Genomic DNA, 18,422 nt, shown 5'->3' with positions numbered 1-18,422 from the left:
GAAAGAGAATGAGGAAATCTAGTGTTAAAAACTACTGGCAAAGGCCAGTAGATCAGTGTACCAAAGAGGGCAGAATTGAGGCTTGCATGAATCCTCTTGCAAAACGAAAGCAGTTTTAAAGAGGCAGCTGCTTTCACTGAAAATCACTGTGGAAGATGGGAACATTGAACTGCAGGCACCCTCCCAGCCTTAGGCTGATTTGGAGTTCAAGTTTATACCACAGGACAGTGACTGGCTTTACCATAGCACATCCATCGCAGAAAATCCTTAAAACCAGAATCAATCAATAGTTTCTCCTGCAGAGACAACAGCACAGAGAGAGCATCCACTTCTGTTGTGGCCTCACTGGTTGCCTGCTAACAACCTCAGAGAAAGCCTTAATGCCTGAGCAGCCTACAGCTCCTCCTCTGACATTCCCAACAGGCCATCAGGGATCTGGCCAAACTGTATGACCTCAATGTGTGAGGATCTCAGTTTAAAATGTACGTCCTGCATGCACAGAGAGGATGACAAAGACGTTCACTCTTGGGAGCAGCTGGAGCAGGGAGCTGAGGATGCAGCTGCCAGAGGCAGAACAGCTCCCCCACAGTGGGGGAATGCAAAGCCCCCGAGCAATGCTTCCCTGTGCCGCCTGCACCCCGCACACATGTGCTTTTCTCCAGCACCTTCTGCTTAATAAGTCTGTTTCTGCTCAGCTTGCTGCTCTGGCAGAGGCTGAGGAGTACAGTGGGATGAACTGGGGTGCTTAATATGAACTATGACCATTTATCTGGTCAGGAGCGTGCTTGAGTGATACAGTTCAAGAAACAGCAGGTGATTCATGTAGGAGGTGACAATTTGTAACACCCACTGCCATGTGAAGGTGGTGGGGATATCTGTGAAACGGCAGATACAGTCACAACTGCTACCCCATGTGTTGTTTTATGTCCTTCTGCTCCCTAGCAGCTGCAAAGAAAAAAATTAGTATATAGGAGTGACTGTACCTCATCCTATCTGTATGCAGTGCTCTTGGGTCTCTCATCCACTTCCTTCTCTTTCCTGGCAGCTCTCTGATACACCATATTTGAAACTTGCCCAGAGGCTGTTGGAGCGAACAGTGACAGCAAACAGATCTATTTCCCGAGAAGGAACATGCACAACTTCCCCTCTGCAACATCCCCAGTTCTTCTGAAAACAGGATGAGAGTCAGGATGCAGAAGCCTGAGTTCAGGGGACTGGGTTTAACCTGGATTTCCTGGCAAACACGCAGAGCTCATCAGTCTGTCATGTAGACTTGAATGCTCAAAAACGGGAACAGGCTAAAAGCTGGATTACATTGTTTCAAATGCTCTGTTTACAATTATGAGAAAATCCTACTCAGTCCCCTGCCTGAGTAAACATCCTGGGGGTGTTGCCATCACTTGGAAATAATAGGGACTGTATATACAATACATCCCTAGATGAACATGGTATGGGGACAAAGAAGCAACAGTAACGGCTAAGAACACATTTACTGCATACTTGTTACATTGATGATTCTTGTAGGAAAAGCAGAAGTCAGTGTGTCTGTCTAGGAACACCTGCATTTATGGGGAGATTTTTGTTTAAAATAGGTAAGATCACTGTTAAAGATGCTGCTGCTGCTGCTTCACTAAAGGCACACTGAACAGAACATGCACAGTTACACTAGCACCACAACTGACAGCAAGGCTGCACTTTAAAAGAAGGGAATCTTGGAAAGGGCAGAGGGAAATTAAATCTATTAGTATAAGAAGAAAGCTATAAACATCTCATTCCACGCTTTGCGTTATTTGCTGAATATTACATGACTCTGAAGCCTGCCTAACTGTTTCAATTTACAGAAGGAACTCCAGTATGGTCAAAAAATCAGAACAATTGTGAGGCGAAGCTTGAACAAACATGACTTTGTTTTCTGTTGTTTATGGATAGCTTTTTCAGGCCACATCAGTACCCTTGCTGTTATTCACATACATCTCAGAGCCCTTTCCTACAGCAAAGATTTTTCACTCTTTGTCAGAATCAATCAAACAAAAACCATCTTTGATAGGGCATTTATAATGCACAGAACAGGTTCATATGTGTAGTCTTTTTTGTAGCTTCACCTAATTAACAGGAACAGAGTTGCCAGCAACAGAGGAAGGCAGTATTGCCCCAAATGCCTTTTGGAGGGACAATGACTTGAAGTGACAAGCAACTCTGTGTTCTGGCTCGTTTAACCCCTTTTGCCTCTCTCCAGGCACTACGGCTGCTCTTCTGTGTTACAGCACATCACCCACCAGACAGATACTTGCTGAACAACTTGCTGGACTGAGGGCTCCATCTGATTTCACGCTGGCTTCGAACAGACTGGTCAGCAGGGTTAGTAAGACTCAAGGCAAGATAGAACATACATTGCTTGTCTACACAAACGGGATTTTTTCCTACCACAGAGCGCCAAGGCTAATCTGTTTTCAGTGCGGTGTACAGTGGAGCCTGTCGGGCTCTCTCTTCACTTGGGCAACACAGAAAAGGAAAACTAAACCAGGTTAAAACAAACACAGCTTCTCACAGACTCCCTCAAAGTCTCTTTCTGTCTGGAACCTCTCAATTCTGGCAAATTAAACAACCATCCAGGTGTGTTATTTTAAAACTTTAGACCTTGGTAACATTCAGCTGCAGGGTGTGCAGGCAGCAGCGCTGGGCAAGGGAGCTACTGAGAGCAACCATGTTCCAGCTGGCCGCTTGCTCTCTCCTCCCCATCTCTGCATGGGTTTTTCCTTGGGAATGCTTTTATTTTCTGAAGCAACCGACTCAGAACACCAGACCAGAAACAATTCGCCTCACCTTACCCTGGAAAAACATTTGTATTTTCAATATGTAGAAATACAACTTTTTCTTGGGCAAGCTTTTACTTGGGCTTTGGAAGAGTACTCACAACAACAGATTTTTCAGCTCCTGAAAATGTGGATGGCTATTTTGGGACAAATCTTTCCTTTTGCTTTCCCAAATCTCTTTGTGAGTATGAGAAGCCAATGCATGTCTGCATCAAGTTTCAGGTGTGGCTAACTGGAGTCTTTTCACAACAAAAGAAGTTTTGTAAAAGGTTTACCCCAGATCTTTCATGCAGCATGAAGGGGCCACAAAAGCACTGTCCCCAAAAGGACAAGCTTTCCTGTCTCATAGCATGTCCATGCAGCAAATTCAGATGAAAGCCACAAACTAAACACTGAAGACAAAAAAAGTTCTCTAGAGCCAACACACTGTCCTCCCCTGAAAAACATCAAATTCAACATGTTAGTGGCAAGTACAGATGTTATCAGAAGGACTTGAAGCAGTCGTTTTCCTGCACATCAATTTTACAAACTCTGCTTCCCTGCTAGAGTTATTCCTGTGACAATTCAGCCCTCCAAGCTAGAGGGATGAAATCAGCACTGATGTTGCAGGCTGTCACTAATGGGCACAGGCCTGTAAAATTTCAGTTTTGAATAATCTGTATGGTATTGAGTATATATCATTTATTATTTTCAACACCTTACCCAATTAGCATGCATCACGTTGCCTTGTTTCTTATTGCACAAATTTTTGTCACAATCTGCCCTGTGCCACTTTCATACACCTGATCAGGTTAATCACAGACAAATCCTCAAACAGGACACTTCCACTCTTGAAAGGTCCACAAAAATCACAGGTCCCTTCCCTCTGAACTAAGATAATGAGGTTAATTTCCTTTCAGTGAAGTAAATGGACTTTCTTATAATAGAATCACTCAGAAGATGTTTTTGTAGATACTCTCTTCTCACTCAGTTATTTGTGGTACAACACCTACAGGGAGACACATTTCAGGAAACTGGCTAGAACTTGTGAGAGGAGTTTATTCCCAGTTGTGTGCTGTCCTCCTGTGAGATCTTTATTTCATTATTACCTGAGGTAGGATGATGATATTTACCCATGGGGAAAGTGCTTTGAGACTGAGAAAAAAAGTAATATGATTATAGGATAACCTTGGAGGTTTACTTCCCAGATTACAGCTCTCAATATTCCCATCCACTTGGCACTTCTGGTTTCATTATAATGTTAGACAGGGAGGTATCCTTGAAGAAAACTTTCCATGTTTCAATATCTGAAGCATCACTTTTAAACTCTAAGACTTCTAGGCTTTCTCTGTCAACAGCATGTAACATGCGGTGCAGTGATGGTACCCAAGGTAAAATTTACCTTATCTGACTTAAGCTGTTTTGAAAACAAGCATCTATCTCAAGCAAACCATTGCTGCTTTCTCTGTGAGTGATGAAGAGAGACAAGGTACCTCTAAAAGATAACTGAACACTTTCCCAGATCCTTAGCATAAATCAGCTTTCAGATGATCCCACAGGAAGCCCCTAAGCAGCTGTTCCCTACCATACACCTGACTTTAACATGGCTGTTGCTCAAGCAATTCCCATACTCTGCATCCACCACAGCTCCTCTGGGACTGACACTCCTACTGAACTAGCAAGAGCAGCAAATTCTTACAACCTTCCTATTACAGTCCAGTGTTGAGTCACTAGAAGATACTCAATCGTGGGGCTGTAAAACCTTACAGAAGTGCATCACATCACAACTGGATTCTGTGCACTCCCTCTGAACCAGTCCAGCTGGCACTGCCCCACGAAGCAAGGGGAATTGGAAATACAGTGTCAGTTGTCTTCATGCACTGCTGCATGTTGCTCTTAGCAGTAGGGATCCAAGATCTTGGGATCAAAGGAAGGAGGTGCAGAAAACAAGCACACACATTGCAGCAGGAGGTGACAGTAAACAGAAACCCTCTCAGTCCTCACAGAGAGGTTTTTATTAAGGATTGCTAAAATTAAAGGTCCTTTTATCTTGGTTTTAAATACTTCATTCCCTTGGCACCTTCTTCAAAAGCACAGTTACAAAGCCAGGAGTGCACAGGAAAAGGAAAGTAGTTTAAGTTTGTAACTCTCCCTTCCCCTCTCCTATCTCTTTTTGGCCACATTTAAGTCTAGTCACAAAGTTATTTTCTAAGCAGGTTTAATTTGCAGAGAATGTGAAATCAGTGATGTTCCTCAAAAACAACTACAAGTCGCATTGGTGTTTGCAAACCCCAAGTGTTCACAGAGGAGAGAAAAAATATAATTTTTCCTTAGTCTAAAAACCAAAATAGTAAAAGGCCAAGAGAGAACAAGAGAAGGAACAGGTTCCAAAATGTGTTTCATTAATAGTGTCTGGATCTGAAATCTTGAAACACCAATACAATCTAAAACAAATTTACTCCAAGGAAAAAGAAAATGTACCAAATTCCCCCTCCCTCCTTCCTCACCTCCTGTGCCTTCACTTACTTTCTTTCAGTGTCGGGTGTTGATGCAGTGCTGCTGAGACCAAGTGACTCCTGCAAGAGAAGACGCACAGCAGTGAGAGTAGACATGAGAGCAGCCATTGCCCAATTTATGCAGAATATCAAATTAAAGAACAAATAAAAACAGATAATCAAAGTGCTAACCTCAATCTGGGATCGCAGCTGTAGAGATGTGGGGCTGGCATCAGGTTTCTCCTAAAACAGAACAGTTGTCGGGTTAACGAAATACCCAAACACTAGAACAAAGAAAACTGAAAGGGAGAAAAAAAGGAAGAAGAAACAGGGTACCAGAACCTAGGACTACCTCAAAACCATTGAAATGAGAAACATTAACCTCTCTCTAGAAGGAATCACTTTCAGGATGAATTCTGAAATACTCCAGTAAAACAGCTAATTCCATCCTCATCACTGGAGAGTATGTAAGATAAAATTGCAAGACAGAAGTGATTAAAAACTAAATAGAAAGAAGAATGTGTTATTTTCACTAGATCATCACACAATTTGTTAAATAAGTTCAAGTGCAATTTCCCAAAATTTACTTTCAGGAAGAATACACAGGGAAAACCTGGCATTAAAAGAGCATTCTCCGAGCTAAAAATACTGAGAGGATTCAAATACATTTCAGCAAGGCCTGCTTCTCACAGAGAAATTTGTCAACAGTATGGAATTCAAATCACCTTCCTTCAACATCTAGGATATAACCATCTATTCCAGGACCCAATCGTCCAGGCTCCCTTTGCAGTTGACGGAGAGAGTCAGGAACTCTTACAGAACAACTCACCTGACGGGTTTCAGCTGCCTCAAGTTGGATGAGGCACGTCCCACTGGTGGTATCTAATTTAAGATTGCAAGCCAGCTGCCTAAAAGGCATATGCTATTAATAATGAGTGTAGCTGAAGTCAGTGGGAAAACTCCAGTTAGAATAGAGGAAGAAATTATAGTTGTCCGCACTGAGAACTACGCTTTGTTGGTTGACCTATGCATGAAACTATGGGGGAACCTACTTACGGCTATTTTATTCTCAACCAGTCCTACCCCTAGTGAAGTTATTGCAAAGTGAGTACTGCAACTGAAAGGCCATCATAGCTGAGTAAGCAACCACAGTAGTACACACACACACCAAAAAAATTTGTTAAAAAAGTGGATTTATTTCTCAATACTGGAGGTCTCTTTGTTCATGCATTCCTCAGCCTACATGTAAATCTCTTATCTCTGTGAAATTGTACTTCCTATGCCCTTTGTTTAATGAAAGGGTGACATAACATTCTTAAGATTTAACACAAAAAAAAGAAAACTAGACACAACTTTCTGGAAATGCAGCCTTTAAATACTGAACAGGAAATTACCACTGACTGCCACGAAGCAGCGTTGGATTAGCCTGCCCAGAAAGTCTGCAAGATCTAGAGTAGAGAGGAGCCTACTCTGCTGTCACATGACTAAGTCGGCTTGCACTGCTGACCACAGCAGCCAGGAGGGCACAGGATGGCTCACAGCCATGTGCTTGCTAGTAAACAAGGCTGACACAGGGTCATTAACCAACTAGGGGATTTTGCCTGACCATGCATGGTCTGCATATCTTGCTTTTGCTGATTTTATAGCACAAAAAGGGAACTGAAGTCCTTGAGTGGAAGTCTGCATGAAAACGCGACCACATTCGCTAACTGGCAGATCCAACAGGACTCCTCTAGACAAGCAGAAGCTGGACCAAGCCCAGGGAAATTCCAAAGACGTTCACAGATCAGGAAAGTGAAATTATCTATTTGGCACCAGGCACCCTCTGCTTTCTCCATTAGCTCTGTCAAAATGGAACCCGAATAAGTTTTGCATCTGGAAAAGTCTGTGGGTACATCGCTGTGAATGCTCCTCGGGCACTCTCCCACCCCCGCCTGGCAGTCCACAAGGAGGGAGGGAAGGAGGGAGGGAAAGACAAGCCCCATGCTCCAAATGCTTCCTGTTCATGAACGTCTCATTTCCACACACACTGCTGCACAGGTGAAAAAGGGAGCTTTTTATCAGCTATCGATACCATCTTAAAGTTTCACATAGCCAGTCTGGAGAATCCACTGTGTCCCCAACATGCCTTTAGATCCTGACTCTCTCATGATTTATCTGTTGCCTTACAAAGCTACTTGCTGCAACTGTTTTTGTTGTTTGTTTGAGGTTTTTTTGTTTGTTTTGTTGTTTTTTTAATATGCTGGATTTTGTAAATTATCATTTACAAGATGCTATCTGGGCTCCCAAGGCTTTATAGAGGCCTTTTGCTTGAGCGGTTGTTACTGAAGTTGTAGCCTGAGATTGCAATTAGGTGGAAAGTTACCACTTTCAGCCTAAAACTGTTCAGTTGAATAGCCAGCTGCATGCCGTGTAACAAAATCCTAAAAAAGCTGTATTTGCCTTCTTTTTTCTCATTTACTGTCAAGCCCACTCTGTTAGAAAAGAAGCAGTTTTATAGGATCAAGATGACTGTGGAAGACAGAGAAGCAAGGACAACTCTCCATCCTCTAAAGCTCTACTCTGCAATGCTGGAATGCAAAACACCTGATAGTCCTGTACTTCTGTGATTAACATACCTACTTGCCTTTCCAGCTGAATTATATTTTTCCTATTGCTATTAGACAAGAAACCAAAGGAAATACTTAGGAAAATACTACTCTCAACTGAACTTCTGGCAGAGGTCTATAACACAGATCATAGAACTTCTATCAGCCTTGAGCAATTCTATTTATTTAGGTTTAAATACATTAACTTCACACTAAAATCCACAGGTTGTGTTGTCTTTGATCCAGCAGGATCAGGGACTTTTTCACACCAAGGGCTAATTCTAGAAGGTTGAGCAAACGTTGTACCATTGGCATGCTCTCAGGCTCGCTATAACATCTTTTCCAAAAATATTTTCAAAGATTAGTTTCATGAAAGTACATCTTTGACTCTTCTGAACCAAATCTTAAAAATTAAATAGAGGAGAGCTCAGGTTTATAGAAACAGCCAATGCAGTAACAGACAATGCTAGCTTGCATTTCCAGGACTCTGGTCTACACAGAGCAAGCATCAGAGCGATAAGTATTTTCTGTGCTAGTGGTCTGCTGCCCCAGATAAGTGCCCTCCATGTGTGCCCACAAGGCTTGCTGGGGGTGGGTGTACCAGACATTCACGCCACCTATACACTATGCTGTGTTGGTGCAAGAAACCCAATGATCTGAGAAAGTACCCAATCAAGCGCAGATGACTTAAGCTACATAATTAAATCCAGTGTTTCCCAAAAGTGCATGGCTGCTGGATTTAAGGAGCCCTGTCTGAGTCACCCATCCTGTATCCAGACACTATCAGTGCAATGCACTGTTAAATCACAGCAACTAACATCTGAAGATGCTGGAGAAATTGGGATATTCATAAATTGTATCCAACCCCCAGGGAACACATAAGAGGGAGGGCAAACGGTGGCTAAGCACTGGCTTGTCCAGCTCCCCTTGAGGTCCAAGGTAAGCGCAGTGCAGAATCTCAAATACTGATAATAAAGCCAGAGGGAGCTGTTAAAAATTAGTAATGCTAATATCCTGCAGAGCGAAGCTCACTGAATTTAAACTAGGGATTCCTCCATCATGTCACCCACAGACGATTTAAAACAGTCTCAACTCACAGAAATATTTTGTTCTCCCATCTTTAAAGCTATATTCTTATCAATCCTATTTCCTTCCTATCTCCACCTTCACCCTAAGCCGATGGATAGCTGGAGGACAAGGCCCCGAGGTCCGGGCTGAAGCTGCAATCCAGCAGCTAGAGGAAGAGAAGGTCTGCAGAGGTCACACTGCCCAGGTACTGCCCAGTACCACCAACCCTTCTGCACCGTGGGCGCTGCAGAAAGTGGCTGTGGAGATGAACTGATAAGGCTTGGGAGCTCTGGTGCAGAAGTGCGAATCACTGAAGTGCTTTTTACAAATCTCTCATTTTGAAAGAAAACACGATTTGTAAGCTTAACAAGCAGGATTTGTGGCTTATGCTTCAAGCCTTAAGTTGTTTGCCTCGGGGCTCAAGAAAGAAGCTTCCTTCACAGGTAGCTTTTCTGCTTAGTTTGTACACTACATGGTGTGATTTATGTGATCACTTTGATACATTTTCTTTTCAAATTATTGCAGGCTTCTAAATATTGTGATTTTGGTTTTATATACTACCTTCCTCATAAAAATCTCGAAAACGGTTTTACAATCATACATGAGCTAAGCCTGAAAAACGCACATGGGAAGAAAGTACAAAATACACAGTGAAGAAGCTGGAAACCCATTTCCTGACTGGAATGGCAGGGTTTGAATGCATGAAGGACTTTTCCTCCTGTGATAACTTCAGTTCAGTTGTTCTGTATGTAACATAACAGATGGAGGACATTGCCTATTTGAAGGCATTGCTGCTCTGCTCCTGAAATACACAAGCGTGGCAGAGAAGAACATCCGAAAGCAAATTTGTGCACCCTGGGTAGGACTCACACATCCTCAAGGGAATGTGCATATTTTAATCACCTAAACATTAAACTTCATCTATGCTCCACACCATAACTTAGTCAGTTTAGGAAATTATATTCATTGAATGAATCCATTCTAATTAGAAATTCATGAACCTCTTCACAGTTTCTGCCACAGGAGCTGTAACCATTTGAATTATAAATTTAAACACCCCTCTGCAGATCCCAAGACAGGATTAATCTCACTGTGCAGACAGCAGCAACTGTGCAAAGTGAGACCCAGGTGAGTGGTGTGAAATTTCCGTGACATAACCAGTGGAAAAGGAGATGGCTAAAATGCTCATAAATTTATAAACACTTTCATGAAACCATTTCAGCAGGTGTAAATAAGGCACCGACAGCAGTAAACTTTTGTGAGAGAATTCTGCCAGTCTCTTTCCCCAAACATTTTCCCTGTTTGCTCTGAACATGCACTGCATGTTCTAGTGTAGCTTCTGAAATGATCAAACAAAGCTCCATCTGAAAGACAGCCAGAGCACCGAAGGTCTCCAAGAGTTTGTTTTACTTTGAAAGCAATCATTCTGCCTGGAGTCCTCCACCACACACCCTATTTCTGCCTCTGCAGAGGATCTGGAGAAGATGAAGGGAAGCCCCTGTGCAGAGACAGCACAGGTAGGCAGGTGTGTAATAGAAATTGCCTGCAAGTCACTAGCTGTGGGTCACAGGTCAGAATAAAGAAATAAAAAAGACCTGTCCCTGTGGCAACCACCTCAGCAAGTGTTTGAGGGAATTAATCAGCTCAGTGAGTTTCCAGTGGTACAGATTAGTAAAAGTCCCATTTCGAGTCTCAAACCACAACCTCTGGACCATCCTCTGAGCCATTTCAGTGAAGAGTGAAGGCTTTCTGCTCCATTACGCTTGCACATTATAGCTGACACATGCTAAATGATAACATCCTGCAGCAGCAGAGCTCTGGATGAAGGAAACGAGCTATGCAGGAGGAATGGTTAAAAAACCCGGGATTTCAAACAATAAATACTTCTACACATGAAATAACAGTCCAAGTGTCTCAGTGCCTCGCACAGCAGACCAGATGTAGGTAAACACTTAGCTTAACTACTGATGAAATGCAGCTTCAGAGAGAACACGCTGCTACAGCACTCACACGCTTGCTTTTAGTATTAGGTAGGGAAGAAAAATCATGCCTCTCAGCTTGACACGAATGCTGGAATCTATTGAACATCACACGTCATGGGGGGGAAGCGTTTGACACTCTCCCCTCTGCCAACAATAAAAACAGAAGGGGTTTTTTGTCTCTCTCAAACACATTGCATTAAACACTAAGGCTGGAAGCCACAGGGGCTGAAAAACATTCTACAATGATTTTGAAAAACATAATTCATCAGCAATTACAAAGAAACTGCAGCTTTTGTAAAGCTCTGTAATGAGGTAGTGCTAACTCATAAATCCACTTGAAAAACAGGGGCTGAATCCAGTGAAATTACGACACAGACAAAAACCACCAACAACGGGCTTCAGAGAAAGGAAAGTCGATATGGGAACACAGTATTCTGCAGCGGGGAAATCAAATACCTTCTGATCAATTTTCCAAACACGATGAAGCACGCTCAGAACTATGGTAGCTGTCTCTGTGCTAAAAACATATTAATATAAAGGCGTATATATGTGATTAGGACACAGCAGGTCTTCGATTGATGTATCTTACAGCCATTACCCAAATGCTAAAACATTAAAGCGCTCTTGTGCTGGCATAACTACATCTATACTACAGCTCTGGCTGGTATTAAATAGGACTGGTAAGACCTGCCATTTTTGCCTAAAACTCCAAAGGTCTGTCAGCATCAACTTTTATGGTACAGGTAAAGCCAAAAAGAAGTTTTGTAAGGTGAACTAATGATTGAAAACACAGTGAAACACCTGGGTTTCCAGGAAGGACTTGAAGATATCAAGGGCATTTGTGGCATCAGGAAGAGCTGTGATGTTTAAGAGGCACAGGAGGGGGGGAAAAACCAACAAAAACACATCAAGAATGGTTAAATGTGAAGTCGGAGAGGGCTCAAGACATGACGCAGGCGAGGGAGGCATGTGGCAAAGCCCGAGCGGACAATGCCCAAAGCATGGAGCCCTTCTGCAGGAGATGCCAATGGACCTGGGGAAGACTTCCTGCTTCCCCCATGGAAGAGGGCTTTGGCTTGTGGGAAAACAACACAAGGAAGGGAGAAAATAAATGAATAAAAAAGCAAACAATGGTTTGTTACGGTGTACTCTGGAGTAGGAAGACCCTGGTCAGCCAAGTACAGACTCCTTGCCCTGATGCTGGCCCTATGCTGAGGACGGCTATGGCTGCACATGGGTACCTTGGCCTCAGTCAGCTGATAACCTCAAATAATTAGGAAGTCAGCATCTCTTTGAACCACATACCCCCTCAGCATGCCACACCTTGCTTTCCTGTAACTGCAGGGCCAAGAATTTAGAGTGGAAAATATCCACAAGCAGTTCCTCACCTTGAAAGCCATGTCAGAATATGCCAAACATTCTTCTCAATGTCGACAGTCTTGGTCTGTTTTTATGTTCTCTTTAAATTCAGAATACCCATTCCTCGGGGTCAGAGATGTTCTCCATTTCCCTCTGTGAAATATTTTCGGACCTTGCTGATCTTTCATTACACAGAATCATAGAATGGTTTGGGTTGGAAGGGACCTTAAAGATCATCCAGTTCCAACCCCCCTGCCATCAGCTAGAGGGACACCTCCCACTACACCCGGTTGCTCAAAGCCTCACCCAGCCTGGCCTTGAACACTTCCAGGGAGGGGGCATCCACAGCTTCTCTGGGCAACCTGTTCCAGTGTCTGACCACCCCCACAGGAAAGAATTTTTTCTGTGTACACATGCTATACTACATTTTTTGTGTACATTTCCATATACACAAAGCTATAGTACATTTTCATTAAGCTTATCTGCCATTTTCTCAATTTCTCCTCAATACTTTCAAGATCAACAAAAGCTGTACTTCTTTTTGAAAACTGGCACAGAAAGAGAAGGGGAAGCCCAGGTTAAGACCAATGCCTCCAGGGAACATTTTCAGCCGTGGTATAAATCCTTTCAAACAGATGTACAATGGAAACACAGGCTAACAACACAGGTGCGCTGTATGTTGTATCTGTATTGATATTCTGCGTGTGCACCTACAGGCCAACATCCCTGTCTCCGGCATATGGAATTTCAGATGATCTATACTGCAAATGAATAGAAACTTTTGCACTGAATCAACCAATACACTCAAGGCTCAGGGATTCTTGTGAAATGGATTGTTACTGTAATACTGATTAATTTTTACAAGTACGCTCCCTTTCACATCACTATTTATCACGCTAGCTAACATTTAAAAACTCTACATTGCTTTCACTTTATGTTGTGCTAAACAATAAGCTACCAATGGATTATTCAGAAAATCTACAGTAGAAAATGACAACTACAGTTGACTTTGAGTTACTAAGGCCTTAAAAAACAGAAGCAGGTAAATCAGAATAAACCACTAATTAAGAAATCCACCAAGATTTTTTATTACCACAGATGCATCAGATACCAGCAATTAAGTTCCTAATTTCAGAGAAAAAAAACCAAACTTTGCATTAAAACAAAGCAGTGCTTTGTTAAAAATAAGACAGATTAAAAAAAAGTTACAAAAGTTATCTAGTGGAAAACAAAGGATATTTTAGTTTAAAACTTTCTCTCCACTTCTAATTCTTTTTTTCTAATTTATGTTAAGTTAATAACCTGCAATGCATTTTGTGTCAGAAAATTCCACAATTACAGTCACTATAATATGCAGATTGGCTATGGCAGTAAAATTAGACAGTTCCCATCTCATTTAGTTGAGACACCTCACATTACAGAGGATCAAAACAAAAACCAAATACATATAAAAGAGATCTATCTCTTTCTGTTGGATCTTTTAGCTGTGGTGGAGAAAAAAGTCAAAATTCAGAACTTGATGGCATAGCGGCTAGTGGAAGAAAAGCACCAATTCATGAGAAATCTGGCACCACCCTTGTTTCTACAACTGCTACTCTTTGGGCTATTCTGTTGATACTATCAGGCCATGCTTTTCAGAGCTTATGATCTCCTCTGGGCTTTGGGAAAATCTGCATATATATCCAAGTTTCCAATTTTAAAAAGTCTGTATGTATAGAGGTGCATACACCTTCTCTATATTTCCTTTTAAATGTGAAATTGAACCTTTCAGAACAGGACTAAAACCTTTATTTAATTAAAGAAAATCTATCAGATTTAAGAGTTTCTCACACCTAGCACAGAATTTCTGTAAATTTTAGTGCTACTGGTGAGGAAATGGATTTTTCATTTTAATTTTTAGAGAAGTGAAAGAATTCAGCAGAAAACAGGAAAAAGAGGCAACACAACTGTGTAACAGAGAATTAAGCTGAGCCAGGACCTGAGCCACATTATCCCACATCCTCAACAAGTAGTCTTATCATGAAGCTATGCCTACATGCTCATTTAATGGTTTTCTCATCTTTCCCTGAAGAAATTCAAACAGCCTCCTGCTGCATCCTTTCATGGGGGGGAGGGAAGTCAAAACTTTAAACATTTGGGCAAAATGGATTCTTGCTTTCCAACTGATAATAAAACTGTATCTCTTTTTCCTCTTTCAGAGGTTAAAAACATCAACAGCTGCAAGCTCAAAAATGCAGACATCCTGAACTCAGGTCTTTGTCGGCAGAAAGCCTTGCAGCCCTAGCTTTCAATCCATCCTTCTCAGTGTTTTAGACTTGGTAGGCTTGCTGATTTTCTCATTTTAGTGTTTTTAATCCAGTCTAGTTCCCCCTTAGTGACTCCTATGTGCATTATTTCATGAGAAGACCCCAGTCAGAAAGCTGTAATGACATAGGATATGCTGCGTATTTAATAACTTAAAAACATGGAGGGCTGGTGGGGTGTGACCCCTATTCCAGCTACTCTTACAGCAGAAACAGCAGGACTACAGATGAAAAAAGGGTTTGAAAAAACTTTCTATCAGACAAACATGTCAGCATATGGGGAACTTACTCTTTGCTAACGTTTTTTATTACAATAAACTCATTCTGAAGAAACAATTTCTTTCAGGATCCCTTTTAAGAAGACAGTTGAAGGAGAAAAGAAACTGGTCATCCTGGGAAAAGGATTTATGTTTGGGGTTTTTTTTAAAGTCTGAATTTTATAACCATTCAAAAAGCAGAATGAAAATCTAACTTGAAATCAAACTGGTTTTGTTTACTATGTAGGTATGTGAAACTGAACACCTGAAAATTAAGATGGATAATATGAATTCATTCCCTAGAGCTAGGCACTGAACTGCTCACTTTCAACCCGCATAAACGCACTCCAGGAATGTGAGGGGGTGAGGGAAAAGAGACAAAGGTGGATAGTTGGATGCTAACTTCAAAGTGTCCTAGAAAGTGAGGGAGAAATTAATTTCTTGAACAAGAGAACTGAAAACAAATTAACAATATTAATGCAAAAAAAGATTAGCCCACAAATTGCTAGTCTGTATTTACACATCCTCCCTGCTATAAAAACTACCTTTGATAAAGAGACTTAAATTAGCCATTCTCTCTTTACTTTTGAAATTGAAGCCTATATTTAACGGGTGCTTTAGGCCAGATCTGTACTTATTTAAGGCTTCACCACTGGCCATCACACTATGACTATTATCCAACTGAATTGCAAGTCAACTTTGATGTATTGAGAGGGAAAAAATATTATTGAAGGCCATTATGCCATTTGGCACAACTCTTTATTTACAAAGAAGATGCACAGCATCCTTACTTGATAATATTAAGAAGTAATTATTGTCTTCCATACAGTCATGACAGAAATCTGTATCTACACAACTATTGATAGAAATAAATCATTCATAAATGATTATTTATTTATCAATAAATCATAGAAATAAATTCTTCATTTTCTATTTACATTTAAAGTAAGACTAAACTAGAAACTCTTACGCCATTATCCTGGTTTTGCTAGGATGGAGTTAATCTTCTTCTTATTAGCTAGAATAGCTGTGTTGCGGTTTCAGTATGAGATTTGTTATGAGAAGAACATAAGACAGTAATGTTATTAGTTACTGCTGGAGGTCAAAGTCATCATCTTTTTTGCTAGTTTGCAAGTGCAAAGGACTGGGAGGAGAGCAGCATAGTATATAGCAAAACCCAAAACTGGCATTTAGATATGCCAATGAGATATTCCATATCATACCATGTCACATTCAGTGTATTAACCAGAGTTGGATGGAAAGCGGGGAGATTCTTTCAGGGATCACTCAGGCTCACCCTTCTGGGATTGCAGTTTCAGGACTGCCTCTGCTCCAAGATTGCTAGGACTGCCTCTGCTCTGGGGACAGGCTGGGCATCGGCCATCCGGGGGTGAGCAATTGCACTGAGCATCACTCATTTGCATATTCTATTATTACTGTTATTATTATTATTATTTTATTTAAATTAGTAAATCATTTATATCTCAACCTGTGAGTTTTCTTACTTTTATCCTTCTATTTCTCTCCCCTAGTCCCTGGTGGAGGGAGAGTGCCCACTGTGGTTGGCTGCCAGCCGAAGGAGTGAAACCACCACAGCCATAACTGCCCCAAGTGGTGGTGCAGCAAATGGAAGCCGTGCTCTATGGGACTACTGCTGCAGCAAGTTTTGCTTCGAACTGTACTGGTGCAACAGTGACATCTGACAGTTCCAATACTAATCAGCACAGCTGCTGGTAAGGGGTTAAATTAAAGGTTCCATTACACCATTAACAGCTCCCGATGTTGGGGCAGGCTCCAGCCCAGCTGCAGAGCTCCAGACAGTTCTTGCAAAACTCAGCTGTTCTGCTTAAAAGGCACGAGTGGCCTGCTGCCAAATAAACAGCACTTGGGACAGTAGGTGAGTTTTGCCCTGGCACATGGGCCAGGCAGCGGAAAAGTGTTCAGGTTTCAGAGACTATTAAATTTAAAGGGCAACAAATCTAAATTCTGAGGATCTGTCATATATCTGTAAACCTCTCCTGCTTTCCATTGTTCCAAGTAGGAGGCTGAGAAGATTTTACCCAGGAGAGGCCAGCGAGGACCAGAGCCCTCTCCCCAGGGCCACAGCAGCCTCCTGGTGAGATCAGGCTTGTGCAGTCCCTGGGTCTGACCCCCGCTCCCTTCAGCCCAGGGGCATTGTACCGCTTTCAGGCTAGCGCAGGACGGTGATGCACAACTTTGCTTTGCCTTGTGGTGTTTTTACACAGCATGGTGGTTATCCCATCACAAACTGGGTCAGGGTCTTTTCTGAACAAAAGGCCAATTGCTGAATGATGAGCAAACCCAGTACCAAGAACGTCTGCAGAGAAAAAATAATTATGACGCTGCTACATGCTGCTTACAGAGAAAGCGTTCAAACCTCAGCAAACAGCTGTCCTTCAGTAATCACAGAAAACTCAGACCTATGGAATCTGCAAAGCAAGCTGTCACTGCTGCTCCAAGCAAATCATCTGCAATCATCTCCCACAACTATTCACCAGAGAATTAAGAGTGCTCCAGTAAAGCCTTACAAATTATTCTCTCGCATCACATTTTCTCCCTGTGCAGTTAGACTACATACTCACAATTCAGCTGCTTAGGCCATTTTATTCCTGAAGTGGTAACTACAATGAGCTTCTTCCCAAGTTCCACTTGCAACTTCAGCCTTTCTCTCCACCAGACTGTGGGTCACACTTGACTTCAAGAAGGACACAGATTTGGCAATGCAGAAACAAACGAAGCACAATTGCAGGGCAGACTCGCACTCCAAGAACCACCCGCAGGTTTCAGTGACGCAGCGTGTACAAGTAGCACGCACACTTCATTCCAGCAAAGCCTGTACAGCTTTGCACTCCCTCATGCACCTTCTTACTCACCCTATCCACTCGGCGCCATATTTTACTATTATAGGAGTATTGTAGTCACAGTTAAGCAAATTATGGCAATAAAATGCTGGCATGCATTGCTCTAAACTTTTATAACCTGTCTTCCAAACATAAAGTGAAGCAGAATCCTCAGAAAACAGTAACTGTTTTCTGTTCAGAGATCCATCGACAAGCCAGCCCCTTTGCTAACAGCACTCCACAGTGTGCTTGCACAGGCTATGCAGCGGCACAGGAGTTGGCTGTAAGTTACAGGGCTGCTGTGACAAACTAGGTAAAACTAGCAAATTAAGTGCGTATGCCTCATCCGTACCGCTGCAGAGGAGGTTCAGCCCTCCACATGGCTTGGCAGAACTGTAAAACTAAATAATTGGGAAGAGGTCACTTACAACTGTAAACACAAAAAATGCCTTTGTAACCCTGGAGGCCAGCTAGAGCAAGCATGCTCCAAGTTAAGCCCAGCTGATTTAAGGGCAATACAAAGGCCATCTTTTATTGTCTTACTGCAGAAACTCAGGGCTTCATCATGACTCCTACTTCATATAACCAAGCCTTCCCAATCATTTTCTAAACAGGTGTGTACACTGAAGGAAATAGACCAAAACCAACCAACCAACAACCCAGGGGACAAATGAAATATTATGGGCAATGAAATGACAAGACTAGAAGTGGCAAAGA

The 18,422-nt window shown here is 42.1% G+C and overlaps 1 protein-coding gene across 3 annotated transcripts in view; it reads right to left on the bottom strand.

The window, feature by feature from the left end:
* Positions 1-5,524, bottom strand: part of SASH1 (SAM and SH3 domain containing 1) — a 60,366-nt gene extending 54,842 nt beyond the window's left edge. For all 3 annotated transcript variants that reach the window (XM_029084692.1, XM_029084693.1, XM_029084694.1), the window contains exons 1-2: positions 5,480-5,524; positions 5,319-5,368 (exon numbers count right to left, since the gene is read on the bottom strand). The gene's annotated coding sequence lies outside the window, so the exon portion shown is untranslated. The remainder of the gene's footprint in view (positions 1-5,318; positions 5,369-5,479) is intronic.
* Between the last annotated feature and the right edge of the window lie 12,898 nt (positions 5,525-18,422).

The sequence above is a fragment of the Antrostomus carolinensis genome, unplaced genomic scaffold, assembly GCF_000700745.2.
Source record: "Antrostomus carolinensis isolate BGI_N321 unplaced genomic scaffold, ASM70074v2 scaffold15264, whole genome shotgun sequence".
In the NCBI taxonomy this organism is placed as follows: domain Eukaryota; kingdom Metazoa; phylum Chordata; class Aves; order Caprimulgiformes; family Caprimulgidae; genus Antrostomus; species Antrostomus carolinensis.
The sequence above is the reverse complement of the archived record's forward strand: the minus strand, read 5'-3'. Positions and strand labels throughout refer to the sequence as shown.